The sequence below is a fragment of the Periplaneta americana genome, chromosome 12 (genome assembly GCF_040183065.1).
Source record: "Periplaneta americana isolate PAMFEO1 chromosome 12, P.americana_PAMFEO1_priV1, whole genome shotgun sequence".
In the NCBI taxonomy this organism is placed as follows: domain Eukaryota; kingdom Metazoa; phylum Arthropoda; class Insecta; order Blattodea; family Blattidae; genus Periplaneta; species Periplaneta americana.
Window position 1 is genome coordinate 93,729,792 of NC_091128.1, and position 14,419 is coordinate 93,744,210.

General features: G+C 33.3%; 1 long non-coding RNA gene across 1 annotated transcript; it reads right to left on the reverse strand.

The window, feature by feature from the left end:
- Positions 1-3,827: 3,827 nt before the first annotated feature.
- Positions 3,828-13,992, reverse strand: LOC138710059 (uncharacterized). Its single transcript, XR_011335038.1, has 3 exons — positions 13,424-13,992; positions 9,180-9,271; positions 3,828-4,677 (listed from the first exon to the last, which is right to left on the reverse strand). It is a non-coding gene; the product is annotated as an uncharacterized lncRNA (long non-coding RNA).
- Positions 13,993-14,419: the final 427 nt, after the last annotated feature.

The following is a 14,419-nucleotide window of genomic DNA, read 5'->3' on the forward strand; positions in this document are numbered from 1 at the left end:
GAATGATTTAAGGTATTCTAACAAATATATCAAAAGAATCTTAATAAACCCCTGTCCGTACAATTTAGATTAAATGTGTGGGTTTGCATTGGTGCTAACTTATTGTGATTTCATTGTTATCTGTTTTAACTATTCTTTTTCCTTCCCTTATTTTACAGGTTCTACGGTTTTTAACTATTTTATGGTCAAATAAGAAAATAAAAAATAAATTATAGTAGGAAATAAATATCTAAAACGGAGGAGTACAGAAAGCCAATAGGATATCGCTAATCTGGGCAGCATAACCGAATAGCACTCGAAATTTATTATAAAGATCCTTTATTTACTATTAATTGTATACACAGACATTTAAATACAATTCTCATTTCAATTTTAATAACACATTGCAATGAAGTATCATAGCGGCACTTTATTTCATTATTTGCACTGTAGAGGCCTATAAAGTGTACCAAAAAATGATTACAGATTTTTACAGTATATTTTACTGATCAAAATAAGAAAAATAATTTCTAATAATCATAGGACCAAGAAACAACACCTGTGGAGCTAATATCAATATAATATATTATAAGTGCACCATGTAGTGTTCAGTCACTTCTAATGTCCAACCCTTCGTCGCCTGAAAGCACGAAAACATTAAAAATTCGTGGTTGTTCGTGTAACTATTGACGTGCATTCACAATGCTTTGATATAAAGTTGTAAAGTCTCAAAGTCACTGACTGGAAAGTAGCAAATCATTCCGAGAACAGTACACTGAATGAATAAGAGTAACATGTATGTTTATCCAGACAAATTACAGTCAAACTAAAGCCATCTTTGATTAAAATAAAATAAATGCTTATAGCGTTCAATAGTGTCCTCAGACCTTAGCGTAAGGCTTAAGCAAGTTAAAATTAGATTGTCTTGTACAATGCATGTATCGTAACATAGGTTTCATACATCAGTGTAAAAATCTTCTGTAATTTTTGGAGTAATTATCCTTTTCAACTTTATTACATGATCTTCACGTAATTGATGAATACTGTCTATCGAAATTTGTATCTCCTTTTTTCAAACACACTGTATTTTTATACGACCAATTATTTTTTCTTTCATTTTTAATTTCAGAAATCAGCGAAATTTTCATGCCGGATCCTTCACCTTTCAAGTTTCCTTATTATTGCTATTAATAATAATTACGTAACTCCATAATAAGTCGCCCTAAATGTATTGCCTTTTACAAAAATTTCGTAATCAAACTATGTTATGGTACTGATACTTTTCTATTCTCTACCTTTTACAGCGGCTACGACTCTTTTGAAGATACGAATGGGAGGGGGGAAGAGCATTCTATGTGCAACAGGAAGAAAAGATGTGATACGAATACTGAATGACAATGAATGAAGGGTTTACAGATGCAGACTTTATAGATAGAAGACAGATACATGTTTCACTGAGTACATATATTTAAAGATAAAACATACAGAATAATACAATGTTGTAGATGTATACAGAACTGTCTCCTAAACTTTTGGACGAGTATTTGTTGACATTCAGTATCTAAGAGCCATTACATAGGAATGATGCACATAAAATATATATTTCAATTAAAATCTAGCTTAATTACAATTTAAAATAAATAACGAAATGATAAGTTCGACATCACTTTTTGATCATTTCTTTAGGTTTTCTCACATAAGGTAAATTTGTCATGTGTGGGTAAAACATTGAAAAATAATACATTTATTTTTAAAATTGAGGTGTGTTAAGGGGGGACATGGAATATCCATTTTAAACGATTACATGGTATACAACGCATTCTATAGATGGAAACTGGAACTACAGAGCTGCCCAATAAATAAATCGTTAGACAGATAGACGGACAGACAGGACAGGACAGACAAGTAAAAAATTAATTGGAAAGCTCGGTGTAAAGTAACATTAAACATTTGGTAATTGCAATAAGTGATAGTCTCAGGAATCTTCTATGCCACATCAGTAAATTTAAAAATGCAGTTATATTGTCAGACTCGAAAGCAGCTATTCTATCAATAGTCTCTAAACACACACCTTCATCTCAAACAGCAGAAATAACTAAATTGCTCTCTCAATTAATATCACTCAATAAAAGAATTGTATTCCAATGGATACAATCTCATTGTGGAATCCTGGGAAACGAGAATGCGGATGCTTTAGCAAAGAAGGGCAGCACTGCTACTTGCAGACCTGTTACTAAATCTACGTATTACTCTGTGAAAAGATTTATTAAATCTACATACTTAGACTTCAACAAACAAAATTTGATAACACAATCCCAAGGGAAAAATGGTACTCTCTGCATCAAAATCCACAGTTAATTCCCGATTTACCACGAAAATCGTCTGTAGCTGCATTTAGATTGGCAACAGGCCATGATTGTTTGGCCAAACACCTGCATAGAATTGGAATATATCAGTCCCCTAACTGTCCATTGTGCAACTCAAACCAAGAAATGGATTCGGAACACCTCAAAATCTGTGCTTCAGTGGCCGGTAATGATAATATCTTTGAAAAATATTGGAGTGCAAGAGGTCAAATGACTTTATTGTCAAACGCCTGGCATTAGAAAACAACAACATTTGGTAATGTCTACACTGGTTAACAACTGGAGATATTCGGGTATTAAAACTTGTTTTTCTCGATAATGGTGTTCTGTGAAATTCCACCGAGCTATACTCCATATTCCTACATATCTGCACTGTTGAGGTTTGCATTGCGATTCTCCTAGGTGCCCAAACGCCGGACGCTGGGGACAACACATGTATTTCATTATTATTAAACATTTTCCGAAAACTTCCAGACCGAACCAGAGGTCCACTCAGTCTCCTTACAAATTGTCAATGGTCAAATTGAGTACCGGGGCTTTCCCGGAGGAGGACGATAGAGTTTAGTGTCAACTACACCACCTCAATTTAGTGCAGAGGTCATGAAAGAATGGAACTATACCTCCCCACAAACATTTTCGTGGCGTGTATAGGAGATATCTTTACTTCTGAACAGCTTTTACATTGTTTAACGAGAAAGAAAACATTTATTCACATGAGTTATAGGTCTAAGTAAAGTCAATAATTGATTAAATGACTATCTTACTCGTGTTAATTAAGTAAGCATGTGCGGCTTACAGCTGTTTTGGTGCTACTTAACACCATCCTCAGAGCCTACAGCTGTAAGCCGCACATGCTTACATAATTAACACGAGTAAGATCGCCATTTAATCCATTATTTATATTCAAGTGTTAAAAGTAGTGTCCGAAAGATTCAACATGGACTAAGTAAAGTCATTAAAAGCCAATTTTATCAAGCAAGTTTTTTGCATTAGTAATATAATTCTGAGCATTCCCAGAAAATTAAATGCACCATGTAAAAACGCTGCAGCACACAAATAACAATACATGTTCCTTCGCTTTCCTAACTTGCGGAAAGGTCTGTAATTATGCCAGAAGTACCCTGGCTGCAGCCTTACAGACTTCCTACAACCACGTCATTACAGTTGAGTATAATTTGCAGTGATCTTTTAGGCCATTAATCAAGACTTTAACAATTACTACTAATATATGGACTTTTATAATTTACATTACATCACAGAAAACTCGTAATTTTAAACAATTCCATGAAACCCTCAATCAAACTTTCTGCTACACATCTATTAAAAACATATGCCGTAAGTGAATTATGTTGCACCTTTTATGTTAGTTACACTTACAAGAGACACATCTGAGATTGAACTTAATAATTTGAATTGCTGGAAGGAGGAGAACATAAAAGTACGTTCCATGTGAACTCACCTAATTTGAGTGACTGTACGACTGTAATCAAAATGAACTTTTTTTTGCGAAGAAGTCATAATATGACACGCAAATTCTGAAAAGAAAATCGTAAAATTTAAATAGTTTGCGTGCTAGGACTATCCAAAGTTTTGAAAATAAGCACTTACTTACTTACTGGCTTTTAAGGAACCCGGAGGTTCATTGCCGCCCTCACATAAGCCCGCCATTGGTCCCTATCCTGAGCAAGATTAATCCAGTCTCTACCATCATATCCCACCTCCCTCAAATCCATTTTAATATGAAAATAAGCACTAGAATACAAAAACGTGGTGTTGAATTTCTTATTAAAAGCAAATGTCTCATGATTAATTTTAAAGAGCTATTTCCACAATACAAACTAGGGAAACAGTCGTCCCAAAATGTCTAGGCTGGTCCACAGAAATATCACATTAAAAATTGCTGAAAATTGGTGTTTTATAATTTTTGTTCAATTCGATAGATTTAAGATAGAGACTTGATATTTTCAGGGCAGTTACTTCTCATACATAACTATCAACATATGCTCTCTTAACACTTTGTACGTTTTAGCAAGATTTGAGGTAAAGTTTGAAAGCAGGATTACAGCATGTAGATATCACAAAGTATTTATTTATGTAAAATCAGGACATTTGTAATCATTTCAAGGCACTGAAATCAGTTATGCAACAAAGAAATAATTTCTAACTACACAAACATTTTACAATAAAACTTTAATAAAACTAAGAGATAAAATTGTCTTCTCTTGCAGATCTTCAGACAAAAACAGAGGAGATTCTTCAGCTAAAATGAAGACCATGGTCTAAAACTTGTAGATGAAAATTTCATTACAAATCGTCGAACTTTTCACATTTCCTGCGGAAGAACACATAATTAAATTCATTACTTTAATCAGTTACAGTTGGGATTATATTTCCATGGCTCTAGTTATGTAAGATTAAATATGGATACAAAACTATACATCAGTTCATGAAGCATTATCATAACGACACGCCAAGTTGTGACAAATTGAAACAGGATCGCATTATTAAACGTAAAATAGATTGAAAAAAAAAATATATATTTTTCCATCTAGAGTGACAAAATTAAAGAACTTAAATTAAAAATTGCATAGGTAGTAAATTTTATTTCTTTAAATTTCTGTAAATATATAGGATTCTGACCAATATACTGTCAAAATAAATACAAAGAAAATCAATTAATTCTAACTCCATATGGAAAAGCTCTTTCTTCTGTGTACGTGTATTCATTTTCATTCGCCTGTAAACTCTCAACTCCTTTTTTACTTTCCCCTCTCACTCCTTTACCCTACAGCGGCCGAGCGATCTCAGCAGTCTGTTCCGTTCGCGATGGGACGGATGGGTGAAGTTATAGATTCACAGTGTTCACATCGTGTTTCTTAGAGCGCTCTCATTTTCTAGGTTACATTAGCGATTTCATTATGTCTACGTCTACAAATTGGTGTACACATATTCAAACCTTCAAATATAGTTTTAATACATCTTGATCCTGTTGGTTCATTGGTATGTTGAGTAGTCTGTGTACCATTGTTCGGAATGCAGACATCAGACATGTTCTAGACATGATAATAACAAAAGTAGACAACAAACACAAATTCAAAGTATACAGAAAACCCACAACAACAACAACAACAACAACAACAACACACATACACAACACATCCAACCACCCAACACAACACAAACAAGCTGCATTCTGAACAATGGTACACAGACTACTCAACATACCAATGAACCAACAGGATTACAACGAAGAGCTAAACACAATCAAATACATAGCACAAGAAAACGGATACAACCCCAAAATAATAGACAACATAATACGTAAGACAAACATAATCACAAAAAACATAAGAATACAACACAAACACAAGAACACAAAAAATATATCACACTAACACACGAAAACAAAAAAACACACAAAATTGCAACCTCATTCAAGAAATTAAATTACAACATCGCATACAGACCAAATAACACACTATAAAAACATCTCAACACACAAACAAACAAACAAATACAACTACACAGGCGTTTACAAACTCAAATGTAACACCTGCAACAACTTCTACATGGGACAGACAGGAACACATGACAGCCATAACAAAATTACAAAACACCTCCACATATGCAGAACACATCACAAATGCTAACCACACCCACAGAGACATCAACACAGACATGGAAATACTACACATCCAACCAAAAAGCCAGAAACTAAACACACTAGAACAATATGAAATATACAGACACAAAAACACACCCCAATGAAATTATCAACACACAACTCAATTTCAAAACACACACACTCTTTGGCTCTACATTACACCACACGAACACACCCTCACAGGAAACAAAACAAGAGGCACCAAGACCAACAACGACCAGTTCTGAGGATGACCCAAAAAATATCAAAACATATAAACAAGGTACGTTAGAACTTAACACAAGAAAGTCTTATCATACATATTTCGATAATTTTAATGTAATTTACGTCTAAAATCTGATGAAAATAATGTTTAATGTTCTTTTAATTAAATGTAAATTTTCAAATATAAACAATTTTAATATGCAAAGAGACAATAGTTGTAACTTTTATGTCAACATAATTCGAGACAGGCTCAAGTTTTTAATTGAGCTTACCCGAATAAAGATGTCAGGAGGGGATTCGGAGAATCCTTATAATTCCGCTGAACGTTAAGTGGTTAATGTTGTATGATTGTGGAAGTTTGTAAGTTATGATCAGATAGCTGATTTTCGGTCCCTACATAGTCGTCACGTCCCTTCGCGTGTGGACAGCGTAGCAGTGAGTGCAGTGACCTCCCAGCAAATGACGTAGACCTAACATTTAGTATCGGCACCGAAAATCCGCTGTCTGGTTATGATGTCTATGAAATAAATTTAAAGATTATGCATGTACTCGTATCATCTTAAGAGTTACTCCTTCCGTTCCAAAATATGGTATAGAAACAAACAAAGCGAGTTTCATTATTGCGCATGCGCGCACGAAATGTTTCGCGGTGTAGTATTCTGTTGTTACCTTCTGTAGTGCATTAAACTATAATATTTAAATAGTTCGTTGTGAACAGAAATCAAATGGACACCTGCTGTTGTGTTCCTATTACAGGAAACTTAACACCAACCCAATCAATTAAGTTGAATAGAACATCTAAGGCACAACAGTCGTACAAAAACGAGTTATAATTTCCGTTTTATGTTAATTTGCATCTCTCAAAGCAATGTTTGTTTTGTCTTTTATTAATTTTATGTCACACACGATGAAATGTACCTAATTTTTATGTTTTTATGTTAATATATCAAAACAATAAGTATGTAGAAGATGTATTAAAGTTACATTATATTACTGAGAACTTTAACAATTTTAGGCCTATACCATATTTTGGAACAGAATTAATGACATCTTTCTATATCATATTTTGGAACACGGGGAATACTTTATTTGAATCCTTTATGCCGTATTGCGGGTTGGATTGGTCCGCTGCCACTAACGAGAAAGATGCTTTTAGAGTAGGCCTAATATAGAAATTTGTAAATGATATTTTTCTCGAATAGACGTTCATTGAAACGTTCCACGTTAAAATAAACTTCGGTGGTTAAACAATCAATGACTGTATAATTTTCGGTCACACCGAAGTAGTCATTTTGCAATGTTATAACTTCTCATTCAGGGAATAAGTGCCATTTGAAGACTATTTAGATAACCGAAAGCAAGGTTTCAGGTCCGTTAAATATGAGCTATTCGAAGAAAGTCGAGATTCTTATTGCAATGTATTAAATTGTGGGGGTTTCCAGATAACATCTGTAGTTAACTTTTTATTTTACCTCGATCGCTTCAAAGAAGTTTGGAATGAAACTTCGATCCCGCTATGCACCACATATGGAACTCACGTTTGATTTATGTTGCTTTGTTTCATGATTATATGAAAGAGACACGGTATGCCTTTACAAATACAGAGTGTTGCAAAAATCCATACTCAAACGTCTAGGGATGGTAGAGGAGCCCACAACGAACATTTTTTGTTATATAACCATAGATCGGAAAGCAATAGTTACGTCAGTTCTCACCTTCGAACGCAGACATTGCTGACAGACATTGAGAGTGTGGTAACTATTTAAAATGGTTTTGGTGACATTTTGTTTACAGGTATTGTTCAAACGTGCGGCCTCCTGCTTCAATACATGATGTACAAGGACGTGATAATGCGTCTCTCATACGTTGATATACTCCATGTTGATGTTGTAAGTGATCGGCAGGTACAAGAATCCGAGCAAGGAGGTCCTCCTCTGACACAACTGGCGTTTCATATACTAAACTCTATAAATGTCCCCACATAAAATAATCGAGTAGGGTAAGGTCAGGAGAACGAGCAGGCCATGCAATGGGCCCCACCCCGGCCAATCCAATGTTCAGCGAATGTGTCACGTAAAAGCTGTGTGCAGTCTGCTAATTGTGACGTGTTTGTGATGCGCAGAGATGCTTGTTTCTACTCAGTGATGCATTCTAAAGTGACGACTGACGTAACTATTGCTTTCCGACCTATGGTTATTTAGCGATAAATCTTTGTTTTGGGCTCCTCTACCATCCCTAGAAGTTTTATATAAAATATCTGGAAAAGTACATAAGTGAGCTTTTTTAAGGCCGAAGAACACCGACAGGTTGGTTTTATAATTAAATAGAATGAAAATTTTCGTAAGATCTAGGATCAGCAACAAATTAGGTTTAGTCTGTTCAGGCTTTTGATGTGACTTTCACATATGCTTTTTGGTAGATGCGTACACAAAATATATTTTATCCTGGATCGAAAAAGTGTGTTTTCCCCTCGTAGTTCAACATAGTAATATAACTGGGTTACGTGATCTCTGCGTGTGAATGACTGAGAAAATCATTAGTCGAACATATGAGAAACGAAGGTATTTGCGCTAGGTTGGGTGGATTTATAAGCTTTGCAGAGATCACATCGTATCTCTTAGGTGGTGTGTTACAATTTTGAAGTTATTTCAATGATTAGAATATTTTTCTCCCAATGTGATGCTTAGCGAAATCGAAGTTGCACCATGTTGGAAATATATTTTCTTCTACGAATTTCTGAAGTTAAAACACTGGACAAAGAAAGTGACTACCATTGACTGGTTCACTTTAATGAAGTTGACGAAAGAGCTATAGTTTTTAAGAGAACATTTATCTCAGTGCCTAATCTTTCTTTTCACTACAGCAACGATACACTGTTACATGACGTTCTCGTATGCAGACATTAATTGAAAGCCAAAAAAAAAATAATTTAGTCACGTCTTATCTATTACCCGTATTATACTTACATGTGTTCTTCAAGTCTGTAGAATAACAACCATTGCGAGATTTTAGTTACCAAAAGCAGAAGAGAAGAAAAGTCAATTTGTCATTTCCATACCTGAAACAAGAGAAATGTTAATTAAGAATTGGATTCTTATGAATAAATTAGATTGTAATTTATTTAATTTTGTAACTCCGAAACAAGAAAAAAATTCATAGATTAAAGTTGATTTCATTTTGTAGAGTACCCCACGTCTAAATGAAAAATATATTGGTGAAATGGTAACTTTCGATGATCTTTTTAATTACAGATCTTGTTTGGAGTAGGAATGGGATAGTTTGGGTAGTCTTCGAAATTTCGTTACGAGCGAGTTGTTCTACGATATGAGTGACACTGAAGATCATGTGATGCGAAGTAGAGGCATTTCCTCTGCGAGATTTACAACACAATGTACAGTTCTAGAAAAAAAATGGCCAGCCTATAATTTGTAAGTTCAAGATTCAACGCATTGCGCATGCTCAGTGCACCAAACCAGTGGTATACAAGAGATCGTTTTGGAAGTTACTGAAATCAATTTTACGTCGACTGTTTTCGTAACCCGAAAGGCATTTAAAAAGATGCGACGAAAATTGATCTATTCTTAATAGTAGATGAATATTTATAAATCAAGTAGTAAAATAAAATGAAGGTAAACGAAATTTACCTGCATAATTAAAGAAAAACTCAACAGCATCCGAACCCCAAACTCTGTAGTCTGCGAGCGAGCACGCTAGCACAGAGCTATAGGAATGCTTGAGATGAATTGTCACAATCGAAGTTGCCTGTATCTTAGGCTTTAATTTGACGTTACTTAATCTTGTGCTTTTGACTTCAGTTGTGAAATACCTGTGTGTAATATTATTCAAATAATACTGGGTTGAAAACCGTTGTTAAAACTTTGTGGTGTGAATCGTGCTCTGTAAGAAGCTTCAAGAGTCTGGGACTGTACATTATTTTCCAATGGAAATATAGTACTGATAGTAGGCGTTGATATGAAGCAAGGCAGTGGTATTGAGTTTAGTTAAATAGATTAATAACAGATATATTTTATAATTTTCTATATTTACAATGGAATATTATAAATTAGTTGTGCATAAAGAATCTCTGCAAGCTGAATGTTTAAAGTAATTAGTTTCTTTTGTTGTAACAAAAAAATGTTTATCGTGAATTTAAAATAATGCCCAAAAATTAAAAAAACGCTGCATCAGGGATACAGTGGCACGCAAAATACTAGTTTCGGGAATAAAACAAGAGTTGTTTGAATGTTTATTTTGTTTCGTCTTATAAACAGGGAGTATGGGTATACACTCGTATGATAAATAATGAAGTCAAAGCAATATTTTTTTTTTCTTTTCATATGAAGCTACATTCCAAAATCAGTCTCCCTTTAGAATGAATTTTTCACCATGGTTAATTCAAAGATTATGGTTCGTGTCAGCTAGAACTTGTTTATTGTAGGTTATAAGTATGTAATTAACTTACCACTGCCACCGGGTGTTTGATTAGGCGTGTAGTATTATAAGAGAGTTTAGGTTAGGTTTTATTAGGTGTGTAGTATTATTACTATGTTGGAAACACTGAAACCCACTGTTACATAAACTAAATATGGCCGTATTCATCATTCACGCACGACGATTTTCATATATAAGGTACTGGCGGGTTGGGTGGACTTACAGGTCTCCCAGTGATCACATCAATTTCTATTAATCAATATTATAAATCCAAGGCATTTCCAAGGTATTTTTTCAAGTTCCTATAGTGGCTGGGACATAAGTAATATTCATCAAATTTACAAATATAGGTATGCAAGACTATGGTTCGGCTCTAAAGGTCAAACAAGTTTCCCTAAATGTTATAGGCCTAGAATCTGTGCAATTTTATATAGGCCTATGCCTTGTATTATTTAAAGTTAATTGAAACTAAACAAATTTAGTACAAAATGTGAAGAAAATAAATCAGGTACTCTACAGAAAATATTTGTTGAATTATGAACATTCTTAAATATCCACTGTAATTGTCTTGGAATACAAAATTAAAATATCTTGAGAAGTTTCAGGAATATCGACTAAAAATTTAATCTATCTTTCCGACCGCTTAAGGCATAATGAAGTTACTTTCATGACATTTACGAAGTGTCAGGGAATATTAGTTGCAATTAAGTTATAAAGTACATACGAGTAGATTCAGAAGAAATCAGTAAAAATTAAATTTTAATATAAAAAGCAATCAAAACCAGTACAATGTGTCTGTATATATTAAACAAAAATGTCAACATTTCAGCAGCAAGTTAATAAATACATACCGGTACCCATGAAATCATTGAATAATGGGATAATAGTATATGAACGTATAACGTTTATTTAATATGATGTCGGAAATCATATATTTCAGTTTTTACTATCAGGTAATTATTTACTTTAGCGATACAGTACTTCTCGTGTCTATGGAATTAATTGAACAAGCGGCCAACGACATGACAAATAACATGGTATGTGGACGTCGTGAATGGTCAGTGAAAGTAAATAGAAACAGCTTTTTTTTTCAATTGCGGGAAATAATATGGGCCTACACCGCCAAAAATAAAATCGAGAAAGTATGGTTGGAAGGTTTCAAGGCGAAAATAACCCAATCTAACTTAACTTCCTGAGAGTGACGGGTAGTCTAAAGCAAGCATAGCTGGATCGAAATCACACAGGAAGTAGAAAAATAGTAAATACGGCCAGTATCGCCGAAATAAATAATTACCATTTTGATATATAGTAGCACATTATCCTCAGTTACTACAATTAAATGTCAACATTGTTTCTAACAAAGCGCGTTATACTTTTGAGTAATTAAAAATTATTACACATCTTTAGAAAACGTGGAAATTTTGAAAAATATAGTTATAAAAAAATTCGTTCAAAGGAACTATCGTTTCTCACGCAAGCGTCAATTTAAGTAAAGAAAAAAAAAACATCTGAAGATGAAAAATTATGCAGAATTTATCATGAGTCAGTTTAGATACTCTACAGAAATATTTTATAACTATTCCTCAGTACAGTGTGTACATATTTTTAATAAATATTGTTGTGGCAAAATACGTTCAAAGAAATTACACACATTGCATTCACTTACGCAAGCCTTTGTTTAACTCCGAAGAAGGCAGATAAAGTAGGTAATATATGCACAATCGACATTAATCAATATACATAGTGAACTGTAAGCAATGTCATTAATTTCAGGGGGTATTCTTCGAGATATTTCAAACAAAAAATTAGAATAAAATTTTGCTAGTGTTTGCTTCCTTTTCGACATAAAATCTGTTTTATATTAATTATTTCATAGCGTGTTTTGGGGAAGCTAGTGATGTAATTTTCAATATTCTCAGTTATTAAGCATACAAAGATATAATTTATTACAGTTGTATGAATATCTCATTTATGAACACTGTTGAATCTGACCTCACTTGTGTAAATTCAATTTTCAGTTAATTAAGAGGCCAGTGTAGGTATGATAATAAGCGAATGAAAGAATTTTAGGTTTTTCCGTTAGATGTGCAGAAATTTGATCCGAACAAATATAACTTTTCGTTCTGCAAAGGAATTTTAAAATGTTACATTTGTTCGGATAAAATTCCTACATAATTAAAGGACAAAATTAAATTCTTTCAATTATTTATTATCATAATACATTGCTTTCTTAAATTGGCCGAGTATATTTGGAATTAAATCAATTGTTTTCCCAAAACACGCAATAAAATATTTCATACAAAACAATTTTTATCTAGGAAATATATTTAACCATTTTGTTTGAAATATTTCTACGAATAATCTCCTGAAATTATTTACATTCCTTATGATTCACCCTGCATATTAACTAAACACACTTTATGTCGTAAATCCCTTACAAATAAGTTTTGTTATTTTTATCACATTTTACTGTCCTTGTGGAAATTCTGACCTTCCAAACGCTGCTAAAAAACTAAATTTCTACTTTTCACATTAAACCTTTGTCTGTCCGCGAAGAGGGAACTTTAACGGGGATGTTTCCCCATTTTGCTTAAACTCTTCTGGTTCTTAGATCAGAATCTTTATGTTCCAAAACTATGATCTGAATTTTCAGCTTTACTTCCCTATTATTATAATCATCCTATATTGGACTTACCGCCCATGAGATACAAAGCAACGAACCTCGAATCCACAAACGACTACAGCGAACAGGTTAACGAAATATATGAAAATAACTTACCTTGTCCATTAAAATAAGTTAGGATTCTCATGTCAAATATTTGAAGCTTCGCAGTATAACAACGGAATTTTCCATTGGGTAATTACACAGATTTAGGTGCTAGTCTTAGTTATGCATTTTATGAAAGTTTAAGTTAAATTAAAAAAATTAAAACCAATTGAAACACTTCATTTCGATATGAGATCGAAAACTTAATTTTAACATTCCTCAAAACTGTACAGCATATTTTTGAAATGTTGTCCACAACCGAAATCATAATCCATACCCTAATGCATTAGTTTCCAATGTTTTAAAATAAATCGCCACATACAAAAAACTAAAAGCCTGGTGGATTTTGATGACTGGATATCAACTGTCGTTGAATATGACACATAGCGATATATATAGATACAATGTAAATAAAGAAACGTAAAAAATTTAACTCATCGCCGAACTGCTTTATAAAGTCCAACAAGATGATAGTCATGATTAAAAATATGATAAAGGTGTAGCAATTCATGCCGTCCAAAACATCAATCTCGGCAACTACTTCCAACGTCGGCAATAACACTCGCTTCGTCGAAACTCTCCGTTCCTTTCTGTATCAAGCTCAACACCTGATAGGTTTAATGTTTGATCTCAAACCACGTGATCTGCATTAATCTAATTGGATATTAAAATAAAGAAAGCACTAAAAATGCGACCTGATTGGTATACTAATGTAATGTTTCTAGAGTGTAATTACTAATTTTGACATTATAAATATTATATACAATTTATTTTTAATGCTTTTGTGACATTAATAAAGTAAAATTTCATGATACGTATAATAGTTCAACTTCATAAATATATTCATGGGTCGTATCAATCGAGAACAGAACTACCTATTGTATTATTAAACATGAAAATTGTTTATATTTCATGTGAGATGTTAACGCACAAAAACTAAGTAATTAGTTTAACAAAACTTTTAGCCTTTCTTTGTAATTTATTATACTAATACATATTTATAAAAAT